The sequence below is a fragment of the Canis aureus genome, chromosome 1 (assembly GCF_053574225.1).
Source record: "Canis aureus isolate CA01 chromosome 1, VMU_Caureus_v.1.0, whole genome shotgun sequence".
In the NCBI taxonomy this organism is placed as follows: Eukaryota; Metazoa; Chordata; class Mammalia; order Carnivora; family Canidae; genus Canis; species Canis aureus.
The window spans coordinates 118,412,338-118,431,659 of NC_135611.1; the positions used below are offsets into that span (position 1 = coordinate 118,412,338).

Consider the following 19,322-nt stretch of genomic DNA (forward strand, 5'->3'; position numbering starts at 1 on the left):
CGGGCTCCCGGTGCATGGAGCCTGCTTCTCCCTCTGCCTGTGTCTCTGCCTCTCTCTCTCTCTCTGTGTGACTATCATAAATAAATAAAAATTAAAAAAAAAAAAAGAACACCTGCATAAGAAAGCTGAGGTAGCAATACTTATACCGGACAAAATACTTTAAAACAAAAACTAACAAGACACAGACATTATAACAATAAAGGGGACAATCCAACAAGAAAATACACCAACTGTAAATATCCACCCAACATGGGAGAAGCCAGATACGTACAACAATTACTGACAAACATAAAGAAATTAATCAATAGTAATATAATAATTATAGGGGACTTTAACACCCCACTTACAGCAATAGGTAAATCATCCAAACAGAAAATCAACAAGGAAACAGTGGCTTTAAGTGACACACTGAAACAGAAGGATTTAACAGACATATTAGGACATGTCATACAAAAACTAAATACACATTCTTTTCAACTGCACATGAAAGATTCATTGGGGGGCACCTGGGTGGCTTGGTTGGTTGAGTGCCTTCAGCTCAGGTCATGATCCTAGGGTCCTGGGATTGAGTCCCACATTAGGCTCCCCACTGAGTGGGGAGTGTCCTAAGAGGGACACTTCTCCATCTCCTGCTCCCCCTGCTTGAGCTCTGTCTCTCTCTGTCAAACAAATAAATAAAATCTTTAAAAAGAAAAAAAAGAGGGCAGCCCTGGTGGCTCAGTGGTTTAGTGCCGCTTTCAGCCCAGGGTGTGATCCTGGAGACCCGGGATCGAAGCCCGACGTGGAGCCTGCTTCTCCCTCTACCTGTGTCTCTGTCTCTCTCTCTCTGTTTCTCTCATGAATAAGTAAAATCTTAAAAAAAAAAAAAAAAAGAAAAGAAAAGAAAGAAAGAAAGAAAAAGAAACATTCATTGGACTACAAAACAAGTCCCCAAAAATTCAAAGTCATATCATGCATCTTTCCAGACCACAATGCTATGAAACCACAAGCCAACCAGAAGAGCTGGAAAGAGCACAAATAAATACATGGAGGTTAAATAACATGCTACTAAACAATGTACAGGTCAACCAAGAAATCAAAGAAGAAATTTTAAGAATACATCAAAACAGATGAAAACACAATGGTCAAAAATCTTTAGAAGGGGGAGAGGGGGGCACCTGAGTGGATCAGTGGTTGAGTGTCCCAACTCTTGTTTTTGGCACAGGTCATGCTCTCACAGTTGTGAGATTGAACTCCACATTGGGCTCCAAGTTGGAGTATGGAGCATGCTTGGGAATCTCTCCTTCTCCCTCTGCCCCTCCCACTCAAGCTCTCTCAATCTCTCAAAAATAAGTAAATCTTTAGGGTGCAGCACAAGTGGTCCTAAGAGGGATGCTTCTAGCAGTACAGGCCTACTCAAGAAGCAAGGAAAAAATCTCAAAAAAAATCTCAATAAATACACATAAAGGAGTATAAGAATAAAAAACAAAACCCAAGTCCAGCAAAATGAAGGAAATAATAAAGATAAGAACAGAATTAAATGACATAGGAACTAAAGAAACAATAGAACAAATCCATGAAACCAGGAGCTGGTTCTTTGAAAAAATCAACAAAATTCATAAACCTCTTGCCAGACTCATGGGGAAAAAGAAAAAGAGGACCCAAATAAACAAAACTAGTAATGAAAGAGGAGAAATAACCACCAACCGCAGACCTACAAAATCATTAAGAGAGTTTTATGGAAAACTATATACCAACAAATCGAACAACATAGAAGAAATAGATAAATTTCTAGAAACATATGACCTACGAAAACCAGAGCAGGAAGAAATAGAAAATGTGGACAGACCAATTAGCAGCAATAAAATTAAATCCATAATTAAAAAAAAAAAAAAAAGCCTCCCAAAAAGTAAAAGTCCAGGACCAGATGTCTTCACAGGCAAATTTTACCAAATATTTAAAGAAAAGGTAGTATCTACTCTTCTCAAACTATTCCAAAAAACAGAAGAGGAGGGAAAATTCACAAATTAATTCAGTGAGGCCAGTATCACCTTGATTCCAAAGACAGATAAGAACACCAGGAAGAAAGAGAACTACAGACCAATATCTCTCATGAATATAGATGCAAAAATCCTCAACAAAATAGAGACAAACTGAATCCCACAATACATTAAAAAAAAATTATACACCACAATCAAGTGGGATTTATTCCTGGGATGAAAGTGGTGGCTCGGGCAGCCCCCTGTGGCACAGCAGTTTAGCGCCACCTGCAGCCTGAGGTGTGATCCTGGAGACCCAGGATCAAGTCCCACGTCGGGTTCCCTGCATGGAGCCTGCTTCTCCCTCTGCCTGTGTCTCTGCCTCTCTCTCTCTCTCTGTGTGTCTCTAAGAATAAATAAATAAAAATCTTAAAAAAAAAAAAAGAATGTGGTGGCTCAATATTCATAAAATAATCAACGTGATATGTCACATCAATAAGAGGATAAAACCCATATCATTTCAATAGATGCAGAAAAAGCACTCAACAAAGTACAACATCCACTCATGATAAAAACATCTGTAATGTAGGTCTATAGGGAACATACCTTAACATAATAAAGGCCTTACATGGAAAACCCACAATTAACATCATACTTAATGGTGATGAACAGAGCTTTTTCCCTAGAGCAAGAGCATGACAAGGATGTCCACTCTTGCTACAACATAGTCATGTAAGTCCTAACCACAGCAATTAGACACAAAAAGAAATCAAAGACATCCAAATTGGAAAGGAAAAAGGAAAACTCTATTTCCAGGTACCATGATACTATATATAGAAAACCCTAAAGACCACCAAAAAAGGGGGATCCCTGGGTGGCGCAGCGGTTTGGCGCCTGCCTTTGGCCCAGGGCACGATCCTGGAGACCTGGGATTGAATCCCACATCGGGCTCCCAGTGCATGGAGCCTGCTTCTCCCTCTGCCTGTGTCTCTGCCTCTCTCTCTCTCTTTCTCTCTCTGTGACTATCATAAATAAATAAAAATTAAAAAAAAAAACCACCAAAAAACTATTAGACCTGATAAATGAATTCAGTAAAGTCACAGGATACAAAACCAATATACAGAACAATGTTGCATTCCTATACACTAATAATGAATCAGCAAAAAATGAAATAAAATAATCCCAATTGTAATTGCACCCAAAAGGAAAACTTAATGAAAGACATGAAAGATGTTTACTCTGAAAACTATAAAACACTGATGAAAGAAACTGAACATGCCAGAAAGAAATGGAAAGGATATCCCATGCTCATGGGTTGGAGGAACGAATATTGTTATATACTACCCAAAGTGATCTACACATTTAATGCAATCCCTATCAAAATACCAATAGGATTCATAGAACTAGAACAACCAACCCTAAAATTTTTATGGAACCACAAAAGACCTCAAATAGCTAAAGCAATCTTGCAAAAGAAAACAAAACTGGAGATCACAATTCTAGACTTCAAATTCTCTTATAAAGCAGTAATAATTAAAGCAGTATGGTACTTGCACAAAAATAGGCACATAGCTCAATAGGAACAGAAAACCCAGAAATAAACCCACAAATATATGACTGATTAATCTTCAACAAAGTAGGAATGAATATACAATGGGGAAAAGTCTCTTCAACAAATGGTGCTTGGAAAATTGGACAGCTTATATGCAAAAGAATGAAACTGGATCGCTTTCACCGTACACAAAAATAAACTCAAAATGGATCATATAACTAAATGTGAGACATGAAACCAGAAAAATCCTTGAACACAGCATAGGCAGTAATTTCTCTACCATCAGTCATAGCAACATTTTCTAAATATGTCTCCTGAGGCAAAGGAGATAAAGCAAAAATAAACTACTAGAACTACAACAAAATAAAAAGTTTGCGCATAGCAAAGGAATCAATCAACAAACCAAAAGACAACCTACTGAATGAGAGAAGATATTTGCAAATGGTATATCCAATAAAGGGTTAGTATCCAAAATATATAAAGTACTGATCCAGGCCAACACCCAAAAAACAATCCACTTAAAAAATGAGAAGACATGAACAAACATTTCTCCAAAGAATGGCCAACAGACACAGGAAAAGATACTCAACATTACTTATCATCAGAGAAATGCAAATCAAAACTACAATGCGACATCACCTCACACCTCTCAGCATGGCTAAAATCAGATTAACACTTTGTGGGTGAGGATGTGGAGGAAAAGGAACCCTCTTGCACTGTTGGTGAGAATGCAAACTGGTGCAGCCATTCTGGAGAATAGTATGAAGATTTCTCAAAGTTAAGAATAGAACTACCAAAAAAAAAAATAATAATAATAGAACTACCTCATGATCCAGCAACTGCACTACTGAATATTGACCCTTAGAATACAAAAAAATACTAATTCAAAGGGGTGTGTGCACACCCTGATGTTGTTTTTTTTTCACCCTGATGTTTATAGCAGCATTATCTACAATAGCCAAATTATGGAAGTAGCTGAAGTGTCCATCGATTGACGAATGCAAAAAGAAGATGTGGTTATTATTTCACTCATATGTAGAATTTAAGAAATAAATGAGCAAAGGAACCAAAAAAAAAAAAAAAAAGAAACTAAGAAAAAGACCCTTAACTATAGAGAACTGATGGTTACTAGAAGGGCGGTGGGTGGGGGGGTGGGTTAAATAAGTGATGTGGATTAAAGACTGCACTTGTGATGAGCACTGGGGGGTGTATGGAAGTGTTGAATCACTACTTGTACACCTTAAACCAATATAAAACTGTATGTTAATTGGAATTAAAACTTTAAAAACTTTAAAAACATAATTATTGATATATATGTACTTTTGCTATTTTGTTTTGTTTTTATAGTTCTCTTTTCCTTTCTCCTTGCTGCTTTGTGGTTGAGGAGTGTCTAAAGCATTGTTTGGCTTTCTTTTTGTGTATCTATCATAATTCTGGGTTTGTGGTTACCATGAGCCATGAGATTCATATATACCATCCTAAATAAAGAGCATTCCAAATTAATTTGATGGTTATTTAAATTCAAACACATTCTTAGGGTGCCTGGGTGGCTCAGTCAGTTAAACATCTGCCTCCGACTCACATCATGATCCCAGAATCCTGAGATCGAGCCCCATGTCGTCGGGCTCCCTGCTCAGCAGGAAGCCTGCTTCTACCTCTTCTTCTGCCTGCCCCTCTCCCTGCTTGTGCTGTGTGTCAAATAAATAAAATCTGAAAAATAAAAATTCAAACACATTCTTAAATTTTTCTTTCTATTCATAATTTTATTATATCTAATTATGGCCATTTCTTTTCCCCTTAAAGAATTCTGTTAACATTTCTAGTAAGGCAGGGCAGCCCAGGCAGCGGTTTCGTGCTGCCTTCAGCCCAGGGCCTGATCCTGGAGACCTGGGATCGAGTCCCGTGTTGGGCTTCCTGCATGGAGCCTGCTTCTCCCTCTGCCTGTGTCTCTGCCTGCCTCTCTCTCTCTCTCTCTCTCTCTCTCTGTCTCTCATGAATGGATAAATAAAAATAAACTCTCTTCCAGTGATGCATTGTCTTGGCGTTGTGGTTTAGGCCAATGGCACCATGGTGTTTATCTTATACAGACATAAGCAGAATGTCCTATAACATTCATATCAAAAACTTATCAAAAAATGCTCCACTGAGGGCAGAGTAGAGCCACACAGAGCATCCTTATCTTTATAAGCATTTTTTTCTCTTTTTAATGCCTTCATTTTTTACCTTTTATATGTCTCACTTTGATAAACCCAGTTAGTGGCTGGGGAATACCATTGCACTTATTCCTATAAGTTTCCCCACTCTCAGCCCCTCTGTGCACATCAACAGAAACCCCCAGTCTCTAGACCCTGCTTTGCCTGCTGCACAAGGATAAAACATTTCTCCACACTGGTTAGAGCACTATAAAAGTTAGAGCTTATGCTTCTGAGTGGTGTTCATTTGAAAATTCATTCTTTTCTGAGGAAAACAAAGCTTTTCCACTAAGATCAGTAGTAAGACAAAGATGTCCAATCTCACAACTTTTCAAAGTAATACTGGAAGTCCTAGCTGCAGCAATCAGAGAAGAGAAAGAAAGAAAACACAACTAGGGATCCCTAGGTGGCGCAGCGGTTTGGCGCCTGCCTTTGGCCTAGGGCGCGATCCTGGAGACCCAGGATCGAATCCCACATCGGGCTCCCGGTGCATGGAGCCTGCTTCTCCCTCTGCCTGTGTCTCTGCCTCTCTCTCTCTCTCTCTCTCTGTGACTATCATAAATAAATAAAAAATTAAAAAAAAAAAAAAAAAAAAAAAAAAAAGAAAACACAACCAGATTGGTAAAGAAGTAGTAAAACTGTTACTTACTGCTAATGACGTAATATTATACATAGAAAACCTAAAGACTCCATCAAAAGAAAAGCTACTAAGATTGACAGATGAATTCAGTAGTTATAGGAGACAAAGTTAATATACAGAAATCTCTTGCACTTCTATACACTAGTAATGAAGTAGCAGAAGGAGAAATTAAGAAAACAATCCCATTTACAATTGCATCAAGAATAAAACACCCAGAAGTAAAGTTAACCAAGGAGGTGAAAGACCTATACATCAATAACTAAAGGACACTGATGAAGGAAACTGAAGATGACACAAATGAATGGAAAACATACATCATGCTCATGGATTGGAAGAATTAATATTGTTAAAATGTCCATACTACCCAAAGCAATCTACAGTCTCATGCAGTCCCTTATCAACAAAGTGATAGTATTTGTCACCAAACTAGAACAAATTCTGTGAAACCAAAAAAGACCCCAAATAGTCAAAGCAATCTTGAAAATGAACAAAACTAAAGATCTCAAAATCCCAGATTTGAAGATATACTACAAAGCTGTATCACTGACAGAAAAATACACAAACTATTTTTTTAAAGATTTTATTTATTCATGAGAGACACAGAAAGAGGCAGAGACGTAGGCAGAGAGAGAAGCAGGCTCCATGCAGGGAGCCCGACGGTGGGACTCGATCCCAGGACCATGGGATTACACCCTGAGCCAAAGGCAGACGCTCAACTGCTAAGCCACCCAGATGTCCCTAAAAATACACAAACTATTGAGAGTTTACCAGGATAAAGAGGTTTTACACAACAAAGGAAACCACCAATAAAACAAAAAGGCAACCTACTGAATGGGAGTAAATATCTGCAAATGATATATCTAATAAGGGGCTAGTATCTAAAGAACTTAGACAACACCAAAAACCAATTTAAAAATGGGGAGAGGACCTGAACATTTTATGAAAGAATACATACAGCTGGGCAACAGAGACATGAAAAGATGCTCAAAGTCACTAATTATCAGAGAAATTCAAATCAAAACTACAATGAGATACCACTTTCATTTGGGCTAGCATTAAATGCACAAGAAATAACAAGTATAGACAAACGTGGAAATGGGTGGAAATGTAAATTGGTACAACCATTGTGGAAAACAGTATGAGGTTCCTCCAAATATTAAAAATAGAAATATCAGGGACACCTGAGTGGCTCAATGGTTGAGTGTCTGCCTTCAGCTCAGGGCGTGATTCTAGAGTCCTGGGATCAAGTCCCACATCGGGCTCCTTGCATGGAGCCTGCTTCTCCTGTTTCTGCCTCTCTCTGTGTCTCTCATGAATAAATAAAATCTTAAAAAATAAATTTGAAAAAATAGAAATATTAGATCCAGTAAGTCCACTACTGGGTATATGCCCAATGAAAACAAACACATTAATTTGAAAAAATATATGCACCCCTATGTTAATTGAAGGATTAAGGGTATTTTTGAGCCAAAATATGTATACAACCTAAGAGTCCACTTATAAATGAATGGGTAAGGATATGGTGTGTGTGTGTGTGTGTGTATATCCAATGGAATATTGCTCACCCATAAAGAATGAGATCTTGCCATTTATAATGACATGGATGGATCGATCTAGAGGGTATTACAGTCAGTGAAGTAAGAAAGAAAAAGGCATATGCCATATGATTTCACCGACACATTTAAACTAAAAATCAGGGCAGCCCACGTGGCTCAGCGGTTTAGCGCCACCTGCGGCCAGGGGTGTGATCCTGGAGACCAGGGATCGAGTCCCACGTTGGGCTTCCCGCATGGATATGGAGCCTGTTTCTCCCTCTGCTTCTCTCTATCTCTGTGTGTGTCTCATGAGTAAATAAAATCTTTAAAAAAAATAAACTAAAAAAACAAAATGGACAAAGCCAAATTCATAAATATATAGAACTGATGGTTGCCACGGGGATCAGGTGAGGGAGGGGATTGTGAGATAGGTGAACAAGATTAAGAGGTACAAACTTCCAGTTATAAAATAAGTCATGGAGGTAAAAAGCACAGTATAGAGAATACAGTCAGTAATACTACAATGATATATGTTGATATGGTAACTCCACTTATGGTGAGCATTGCTAAATGTGTAGAATTGTGGGATCAGTGTTGTACAGCTGAAACTTGCCTAGCACTTGCACATCAGCTATACTTGAATAATTTTTAAAAAAGGTTTTAAGTGGGACACTAGTTTCAGGTATGACAAAAACAAAATCTAGCTCCACCCCCAAAAAACAAAACTCATTCTTCTAATTATTTAAGCACTTAACTATAACTAAGTGTGATTGTGGACAGAATCAGGAACAAGACAGCCTCAACCAATCAATCCCAAAATAATGTGCAACATAGCAGAAAGTGTGGCACAAAACAAGGTAAGTGTTCATTTTGCATATGGATTCAAATTCAGAAATCCAGTATTTACATGCAACAAGGAGCCAAGTAGAATTCCGTGCTTTCCTTTCAATCTTTTCCTCATGTATCCGCTCACTGTTAGGAGCCCTGGTAAATCTCTCCTTTTTAACCCTGCCTCCTTAAAGATAAGGGTTGGGGATCCTTCTATTGTCCAAGACCATTCAACTCTTCATATTAGTGAATTCCAGCTCCTATGCTAGGGGTGCTATCCTAAATGAATAAAGCATTAAAGCTGATCACTGCATAATTAAGAGAAATGTGACCATGCCTATCATAGGCAGATGGTCAAACTATATTTAGCATAAATAGGTCTCATCCTAAAATTGGATTCTGTTTTAAAAAATAACACTTTTTAAACTTATTACACAACTTGGGGAACTTAAATTTTCAGATGGCAAGCAAGTTGGACAGATGGCAGGCAAGTTGTAACACTACTTATTACAAACACATGATACTACCTTCAATTCTCACAGCATGGGAAAAAGTTTTCCTCTAGCAAGAGATGTAATATAACCCCTTACAATAAAAGTTAAAATGTGTCATAAAATAAAATGACTCAAGATCAACTGTTACAAGAATTTGTATTGCTGGTGGAGCTGTCAATCCTTTATAAATATTTTGAATAGTAATCTGGCAACCAGCACTTTAAAATGTACAATACATGTATCCTTTGACCTAGTAACATATTACCAGAATCTACTAAAAGGAACTAATAGTTTATTATACAAGAAATAAGAACTTATGGGGCTGTGAAGATGCAGAGCAGGAGGCCTTAATTGCACCTCATCCCACAGATACAACTAGATAACACATCAGTGGAAATAACTCAGGACAGTCCAAAAACTAGCAGAATAAACTCCACAACTAGGTGGAGATAGAAAAGAGAGGTGTCTAGCTGGCGTAGTAGAGCATGCAACACTTGATCTCAGGGTCATGAATTCAAGCCCCACATTGGGCATGGAGCCTATGTTAAAAAATTTTTTTCTTAGAGGCACCTGGGTGGCTTAGTGGTTGACCGTCTGCCTTTGGCTCAGGTTGTGATCCCAGGATTCTGGGATTGAATCCCACACCAGGCTCCCCACAGGGAGCCTGCTTCTCCCTCTGCTTATGTCTCTGCTTCCCTCTCTGTGTTTCTTAAGAATAAATAAAATCTTTTTAAAAAAAATTTTTTTAAGGTAGAAAAGAGACCACATCAAAGAAGGCAGGCAAGGTGAAGATGTGGTTTAGGAGCAAAATGCACATGGCCATCCATGGTAGGGAAGGGGTTAATAGCACTGAAAAGGATGAAAAACAGACTTTCACCCCACAAACCCACATACAGGATGGGTATGCATAACATTTACCTTTGAAAGCAAGAGGGACCAAAACTTGAAGAATTCCTGTAACCAGCAGGAGCTAAAGACTGGAATTCCAAAGAATAGATGGCTTGGCTCTGGGAGAGCAGAGAGGATGTTAGGAAGCAGGATCCCCATCCTTAAAGAGACAGCGCATGACAAACAGCCAATACAGGAATATCAGAACCAGCAGTTTGGAAAACCAGGAGCAGGGGGAAGTGAGAGTGATTTGCTCATCCCAGAGCATGACCTGAACAGACAGGAATCATGAGTGAACAAAGGAGCTGCCAGGCACCATTTCCCTTCTCCAACCTCAGCATAAACAACAGCTACCTGAGGGAAACAATATAGCACCAATACTCATTACCTAACTTGCCTGCCACTCCTACAACACTTGTCACCAGATCTGCCCTTTCTAGTCCTGCTCACCTTACTCCTGGTGCTGTAGACCCCATTTACTAGAAGACCAGCACAAACCCTGCCAATGCCACATGTCCCAACCTGTGTGTTTTGCAGGCAGGACCTCAGTTCCAGCAGGGACAGCTATCATTTCACAGGCAGACCACTGCACACCTTGTTAAAATGCTCCCCACTCCCACTGGGGATCAAACACTGCCCACAATAGGCAAGGAAAGCATCTGCAGACAACTGGACTGAAGGAAAAAGAGGCCAAGACTCAATAGCAGAGCACGCATAATAAACATAGGGGACACTGCTCTGTAGAGCAATAAAGGATGACATATTCATAAGACTATTATTAACATCAAAAGAAGCTTATTTTTCAAAACACAGAAACAGAGTTAGATAAAATGAGAAAACAGAAATATGTCTTAAATGAAAGAAGAGGACCAACCACAGCAAGAGAAGTAAGCTAAATGGAAATCAGTAATATGCCTGATAGAGGACTTAATTATGATAAAGATACTCACTAGAGAATAGAGGAAATTGTTGAGACATTTAACACAGAGATACAAAGGAACTGATCAGTGATCAATAATGCTATAAATTAAAAACACACTTTATGGAATAAATAGTAGTCTCAGTGACACAGGGAAGTAAATTAATGACCGGGAAGACTAATGGAAAATAACCAAGCTCAGAGCCTTCCTGGGGCTAGTAACACCACAGAGAACAAGCATAGCCCACAACTGGCAGAGAGTCAGTGCACACTACCACGGTGAAAGAAAAAAGTGACTCAGATGCGACAGGGTATAAGCAACACACATAGGATACTCTTCTGAAGGGCCAGATTCTGAACAGGGAATATTGCACTACAGGGTACTCCAGGACCTCTTTTTAATAAAGTCACTACTTTCAAGGGCAAGAAGACAGAGGTGTGCTTCCTAACAGAGAAACAGAGAGACAAAGCAAGGAGAGAGAAACTTATTTCAAATGAAAGAATAGGACAAGACTACAGCCAGAGATCTAACTTAAGCAGCAGATATAAGTAACATGCTTGATAGAGAAAAGCAGTAGGATAAGCAATAAGAAAATAGCAATCAGGATACTCGCTGGACTTCAGAAGGGTGGAAAACACGAATGAGACCCTTAACACAGAGATGAAGAACAACGTCAACTCAAACTAAATGAGAAGCATGCTTGACAGAATGAACAGCAGGCTGGAAGAAGCAGAGGAACAAATTAATGACCTAGAAGACAGAGTACTGGAAAGTAATCAAGCTGAAGAAAGAGAGAAAAGAATTATGCAAACCAAGAATAGACTTAGGGAATTCAGTGATTCCATCAAATGTAATAACATTCATATTACACGGTTCTTAGAAGAAGAAAGAGAAGTGGACACAAAAATCTATTTGAAGGGGCACCTGGGTGGCTCAGTCTGGGCTGCCTTTGGCCCACGTCATGATATAGTGATAAATAAATTTAAAAGAGACAAAACAGTAGCATACAAGGGAAACCCAATAAAGCTAGCATGGAATTTTTCAGCAGAAATTTTGCAAGCCAGTAGAACATGGCATGATCTATTCAAAGTGCTAAATAGGAAAAATCTGCAGCCAAGAACATTCTATCCAGTAAGGCTATGATTCAGAATAGAAGGAGAGATTAATAGTTTCCCAGACATGGGCACCTGGATGGCTCAGTTGGTTATGTGTCTGCCTTTGATTCAGGTCATGATCCCAGGGTCAGGCCCATGTCAGGCTCTCTGCACAGCAGGCAGTCTGCTTCTCTCTCCCCCTCTACCTGCTGCTCTGCCTGCTTGTGCTCTCCCTCTCAAATAAATAAAAGTTTGTTGTTGTTGTTTAAAAAAAAAAAAAAAGGTTTCCCTGACAAAAACTAAAGGAGTTCATGACCACTAAACCAGCCTTGCAAGAAATATCCAAGGAGACTTTTTGGTGGAAAGGAGAGACCAAAAGTGACAATATGAGCATAGGAAACACAAAGCAGTAAAAATAGATAACTTCTGTGAAAAAAAAAAAATCAAGGAAATCACAAGGTAAAAGGATGCAAAACATGACAACATATACCTAAAATTTGAGAAGAATGGTAAACAAGGAGTTCAAACTTAAAACAACCATCAACTTAATGTAGATTTATGAAGAAGTCATATATAAACCTAATAGTAACTATCAAAAAGCACTAATATACATGCAAGAAACAAAAAGAAATCCAAATATATCACAAAAGAAAATCAGCAAGCCATGAAAGACAAGAATCAGAGAGTGGTACCTGGTTGGCTCAGTGGTTGAGCATCTGCCTTCGGCTCAGGTCATGATCCCAGGATCCTGGGATTGAGTCCTGCATCAGGCTCCTCATGGGTAGTAGCCTGCTTCTCCCTCTGCCTATGTGTCTGCCTCTTTTTCTCTCTCATGAGTAAATAAAATCTTTAAGATAAATCAGAGAAATATTCAGAAACGCCCACAAAACAAATAATAAAATGGCAATAAATACATACCAATAATTACTCTGAATACAAATGAACTAAATATGCCAATCCTAAGACACATGGTGATAGAATGGATAAGAAAAACAAGACCCATCTGTATCCTGCCCACAAGAGACTAATTTCAGACCTAAACACCTGAAAATTGAAAGTGGGGGTAAAGAAACATCGTGCAAATCAATGTCAAAAGAAAGCAGAGTAGCAATACTTAAATTGGACAAAATAGATCTCAAAACAAAGTCTGTAACGAGACCAAGGAGGATACTATGTTATTACAAAGATACAATCCAACAAGAAGATAAAGCGATTGTAAATTATTTATGCACCCAACCACAAGAAAAAATCTGGAAAGACCATAAATACAGGGTGCTTAAATAACATGGAACTAAATACTAACAATGAGTGGGTCAACCAGGAGATTAAAGAATAAAAGTTACATAGAAACAGGGGTGCCTGGGTGGCTCAGATGGTTAAGTGTCTGTCATTAGCTCAGGTCATGATCTCCAGGACCTGGGATCAAGTCCCACATTGGTCTCTGTGCTCAGTGGGGAGTCTGCTTCCCCCTCTCCCTTTGCCTCTCACCCTGCTTGTTCTCTCTCTCTCTCTCTCTCTCATAAATAAGATCTCTAAAGAAAAAAAAAGTACATAGGAACAAATAAAAATGAAAACACAATGGTCCAAACCTCCCTGCTTGGCAGGGAACCTGCTTCTCTCTCTCCTCCCGCTACTTGTGTGCTTGCTTTTTCTCTCTTGCTCTCTATAATAAATAAGCTAGAGATATCACAATTCCAGATTTCAAGATAATACTACAGAGCTATAGTGATCAAAGCAGTATGGTACTAGAATGAAAATAGACACATAGGTCAGTAAGACAGACTAGAGGTCAGAAATAAACCCATGATTATATGGCCAATCTACAACAAAGGTAATAATATGCAATGGGAAAGAGTCTCTTCATCAGATGATGTTGGGAAAACTGGACCGCTTATTACCATACACACACAAAAAAAAAAACCAAAGTGGATTAAAAACCAAAAATGTGAGACCTAAAACCATAAAAATCCTAGAAGAGAACACAGGGAATAACTTCTCTGACACTGGCCATAGCAACATTTTTAAATATGTCTCCTAAGGCAAGGGAAACAAAAGCAAAAACAAACTACTACTAAGAGTACATCAAAATAATAAACTGCACAGCAAAGGAAATAACTGACAAAACAAAAAGCCCTACTGAATGGGAAAAGTTATCTGGAAATGATATATCCAATAAAGGTTTAGTATCCAAAATACATAAAGAACTTACACAACCCAAAACCAAAAAACAATCCAATTTAAAAATGAGTAGAGACATGAACAGATATTTCTCCAAAGAAAACATACAGATAGCCAATGAATACATGAAAAGATGCTCAACATCATTCATCATCAGAGAAATACAAATCAGAACCACAATGAGGTAACACCTCACACCTGTCAGAATAGCTAAAATCAAAACACAGGAGACAATGTTGGTGAGGGAAAAAGAACCCTTGTGCACTGTTGCTGGGAATGCACATTGGTACAGCCACTGTGGAAAGGAGTATGGAGGTTCCTCAAAAAATTAAAAATAAAACTACCAAATAAAATAAAAGTAGAACTACCATATGATGCAGTAATTCCACTACTGGGCTTTTACCCTAATAATACAAAAATAAAGTCAAAAAGATATTTGCACCCCTATTTACAATGGCTAAGATATATAAGCAACCCAAGTATCAATCTATAGATGAATAAAGAGGTGATACGCACACACACACACACAATGGAATATTAGTCATAAAAAAAGAATGAAATAAAAAAAAAGAATGAAGAATGAAATCTTGCCATTTGTTAAATGGATAGAGTCAGTATAATGCTAAGTGAAATAAGTTAGGCAGAGAAAGACAAATACCATATGACTTCATTCATATATGGAATTTAGGAAACAAATGAACAAAGAGAAAAAGATTCACACAGAGAACTAGTGGTTGCAGCAGGGAGTTGAGGGAATAGGTGAAATAAGTGAAGGGGATAAAGATAACATGATGAGCACTAAGTAATGTGTACAGAATTGTTGAATCATTATATTTTACACCTGAAATTGATATAACACTGCATGTTAATTATACTTGAATTAAAAAGTAAGAAAGATCTATTTCTCATCCCAATCAAAACCCAAGCATGCTTTAGAAATTGACAAGAAGAGTCTAAAATTCATATAGAAATGCAAAGGACTTAGAATAGCTGAAACAAATTTAAGAATCACAAAGTTAGAAAACCACATTGCCTGATTTTAAGAAATATTTAAAAATCATGTTAAAACTTTAAGATATTTGCAAAAATGTAGATTGAAAAAAAGTCCAGAGAAAGAGTAGCTTTTAAGATCAATTGATTTTTAAGAAAAGAGCAAAGGCAATTAATTAGAATTGGAAGATAGTCCTTCCAATGAATGTTATGAAATAATTAGGTGTCTTTTTTTTTTAAGAACTCTGATCCCAAATTTTACACAATACTAGAATTACCTCAAAATGGCCTAAAACTATAAACCCTCCATTAAGAACACAGGAGAGAATTTTCTCATGTTAGGCAAAGACTTCTTATATAAGACACCATTTAGTAAAAGGGGGAAAAAATACACTGGACTCAGCATTAAAATTTTCTGCTACAGGAGGAACTCTGTTAAGAGAACAACAACAACAAAAAATAAAAACCCAGAGAAACAAGCCATACTACATTGACAAATATCTGGTTATGGACTTGAACCTAAGTTATTAAGAACTCTCAAAACTCAGGGGACACCTGGTGGCTCAGCGGTTTAGTGCCTGCCTTCAGCCCAGAGCATGATCCTGGAGTCCCGGGATCAGGTCCCACCATCAGGTTCCCTGCATGGAGCCTGCTTCTCCCTCTGCCTGTCTCTGCCTTTCTCTCTGTGTTTCTCATGAATAAATAAACAAAATCTTTTTTAAAAATTCTCAAAACTCAGTAACAGAAGAATGAAATGTTAGCAGGCAAAGGATGTGAACACAAGCAAAGAGAAGGGTGGCAGTAAGCATATATAAAAATTCTAAACATGAGTCATTAGGGAAATACAAAATAAAGTCATACAGAAATACCACTATACACTTAACAAGAATGGCTAAAATTAAACCTGATCATATCAAGTGCTATTAATGGCACTAAAATTTTCATACACTGCTGGTGGGAATGCAAAATGGTATGAGCATTTTGGAGCAGTTTTTCAGTTCATAAAGAGATACACGTCTGCTTACCCTTTGACCCATGTGCATTTATCATTTTTAAATTTTTCGTTATTGATGTTTTGACATCTTAAAAAACTTGCTGTCCAAGAAGAGACCACGCGTCCCAGGGCTATCCTGTTCTTGAGATAATAAAGGGTTTAGCCAGGAGCATGTCTCTCATATACAAACCAACAAACCGGAGTCCAAGGCTTCAACTACCCCTTATTTAACATACTGGCTCAGACACACCAAGCCAGTATTCGTCTGGTATAAATCATCCCAGGGTCAGATACTAGACAATTAGAGATTAATTTTATGGTCTAATGCCCATGGGGATTATTCAAACTAGCCAGTCCTTAACTGTTTACTCTGTCCTGCCTTGCCCCTCCTGATGAAACTCCAATGAAGGCTGTGGTCTATGCCTTCCCCTCATTTTATCTGCATCCTGACCAACTCTGGTGCTGTGTGGCCCCGCATAGCATGGTATTCCCTCTTCCCTTGGGAAACAAAGTAAAAAATTCTTTCACCTGGCACTGACCCCGCTGTGTCGTCACTCTATCACCTCCATAAATTAAAATGCCATGGGTACAGATGAGACACTCAAGCCTTTTGCTCCTAAGTATTAACCCAAGAGAAAGATTCATACATGAATCTCCATAGCATCTATATTCATAAAAGCTCTAAACTAGAATCAACCCAAATATCTAACAAAGTACATGTAACATGGAGGAATCTTAAAATAATTACTGTGTCAGAGGGAAAAAGGCAAAAGAGTAAACATTTTGTATTCCATTTATATAAAATTCTGGAAAAGGAAGTTTATAATGAAGATAGAAAATCAATGCTCATGAGTATGGGGAACCAGGGAGGGAGGGACAGAGGGATTCTAAAGAGGGATGAGGTAATTTTGAGAGTGAAAAATACATTCGATATCATGATTATGGTGATGGTTTCATGGGCATATACATAAGAAAAAACATAACATTTTATACTTTGTGCACAGTTCATGGTACATCAATGATATCTCAATAGAGCTTTTAAAAAATAGTTCCGGATAAAAATCTGGATTTCCTGCTTCTCTTGAAAAACCGGATCAACCATAATTATCCTCATCCCTTGGCAGCAGCCCTGATTCAATGGAAAGAAAGAATAAAGACAGTCTGAGAGTCACAAAAGTCACACCTTTGGGCTATGATCTCTCTTATTCCTGTCTCCATTTTCTTGCCTGTGTAATGGCAGCTTTGAAGTAAAAAAGACCAAATAGCATCAGCTATTCAGAATACTTTAAGATTTGCTCTGCCAGCGACCTTGTCAATAAGAGACATAAATCTAGAATTTGTGAGACTATCTCTATATCCTCATCCTTCACTGTTACAGTGACCAGAATATTTTTGGAAGCACCTTTGGATGGGGGCATGTCCTCTCTAGTTTGCTTCCCAAACTCTACTAATCACACTCAGTGTGTGAATGTAATTATGGTGACCTTCAATGGCCAGTGAACTCATGATTTCCTCCAGGGAAATGGAAAGAGTGAGTAGAGAGGCCCACCTTCCCTGAGCACATTGAGTAGCCTGATGTACATTTGTCAGCCAGTATAGGTGAGATGGTTTCTGCCACAGGTACTGGCAGTGATTTAACTCTGGCATGGGCTTTGGGCAGGTCAGAAAGTGCAATGCAGGTCCCGAAAGCTTATTCAGATGTATGAGATATACCTTCTGGTTGATGGGTACTTCAGAAAGGCTACTGTCTGAACTTCTCCTTGGTGCCACACATGTTAACCAAGCAGATAGCACACACTCTGCACTCCAAAGGCCTTTGTCCAGTTTGAACATTCCAGTATCAAATAAGGAAAGGCCATTAGGGGTGCCTTGGTGGCTCAGTCGGTTAAGTGGCTTCCTTCAGCTCAAGTCATAATCTGAGGGTCCTGGGACCAAGTCCCATGTTGGGATTCCTCCTCAGTGGGGAGCCTGCTTCTCCCTCTCCCCACTGCTTGTGTGCTCTCTCTCACAAATAAATAAAATCTGGGGGAAAAAAAAAAAAAGGAAAGGCCATTAGCTTAAGGCTGTCCCACCTGTCTTTGGTGTGCAGTAAGGCCAGAGCTCTGCCTAAAGAATTTTCCGCATTTGCTACATTCATAAGATCTCTCACTAGTGTGGCTTTTCTGGTGCTGAACAAGTCTGTATTTCTGGCTCAAGGCTTTATCACATTCACTACACTCATGAGGTCTTTCTCCATTGTGAATTCTCTTATGTTGAACAAGTCTGTGCGTGTAGCTGAAGGCTTTCCCACATCTGCTGCATTCATAAGGCCTTCCTATAATACTAATTCTTCAGTGCATGATAAGGTTGGAGTAATAATTTACTACATTCACTGTACTCATATGGCCTTGCTCTACTGTTAATTCACTGGTGTACCATAAGGCTGGAGTTAAAACTAAACAATTTCCTACATCTGCTGCACTCATAAGGCCCTTCTCCAGTGTGGACCCTCTGGTGTTAAGCAAATGTGTGTTTGCTGCTATAGGTTTTCCCACACTAGCTTCATTCTCCTGTGTGAAGTTTTTTATGTGGAACAAGGTAGGCCCTTCTGATGTGGTTTTTCCCACATTCACTGCATGCATAAGGTTTTTCTCCAGTGTGAACTCTCTGGTGCTTAACAAGCCTATTTTTGTAGCTAAAGGTTCTCCCACACTCAGTGCACCTTTCTTGCCCTTCTCTAGTGTAAAAGACCTCCCTGCACTCAATGCTTCTGGGTGCATTCCCTTTGCTATGAGTGGTCTGGTGCTGGAGAAGGTCCAAGCTAAGGAGGAGCTTCTTTCCACTATCCCCACAGGTGAAGGGATTCTCTGACACGTGGACTCTGCGATCTTTTTTTTTTTTTTTTTAAGATTTTATTTATTTATTCATGAGAGAGAGAGAGAGAAGCAGAGGGAGAAGCAGGCTCCATACAGGGAACCTGATGCGGGACCCGATCCCGGGTCTCCAGGATCACGCCCTGGGCTGAAGGCGGCGCTAAACCGCTGAGCCACCTGGACTGCCCTGGACTCCGCAATCTTAAC

At 38.8% G+C, this 19,322-nt stretch overlaps 2 protein-coding genes across 4 annotated transcripts in view; one reads left to right on the forward strand and one right to left on the reverse strand.

The window, feature by feature from the left end:
* The window catches only part of LOC144287879 (uncharacterized), a 74,790-nt gene that overhangs the window by 29,369 nt on the left and 26,099 nt on the right, over positions 1–19,322 (reverse strand). The window contains exon 3 of one of the 3 annotated variants that reach the window (XM_077855315.1): positions 12,794–12,948. The exons of the other annotated variants lie outside the window; for them this stretch is intronic. The gene's annotated coding sequence lies outside the window, so the exon portion shown is untranslated. The remainder of the gene's footprint in view (positions 1–12,793; positions 12,949–19,322) is intronic. 3 annotated transcript variants of the gene reach the window in all.
* Positions 1–19,322, forward strand: part of LOC144287985 (uncharacterized) — a 69,019-nt gene that overhangs the window by 19,811 nt on the left and 29,886 nt on the right. The gene's annotated exons all lie outside the window — the stretch shown is intronic.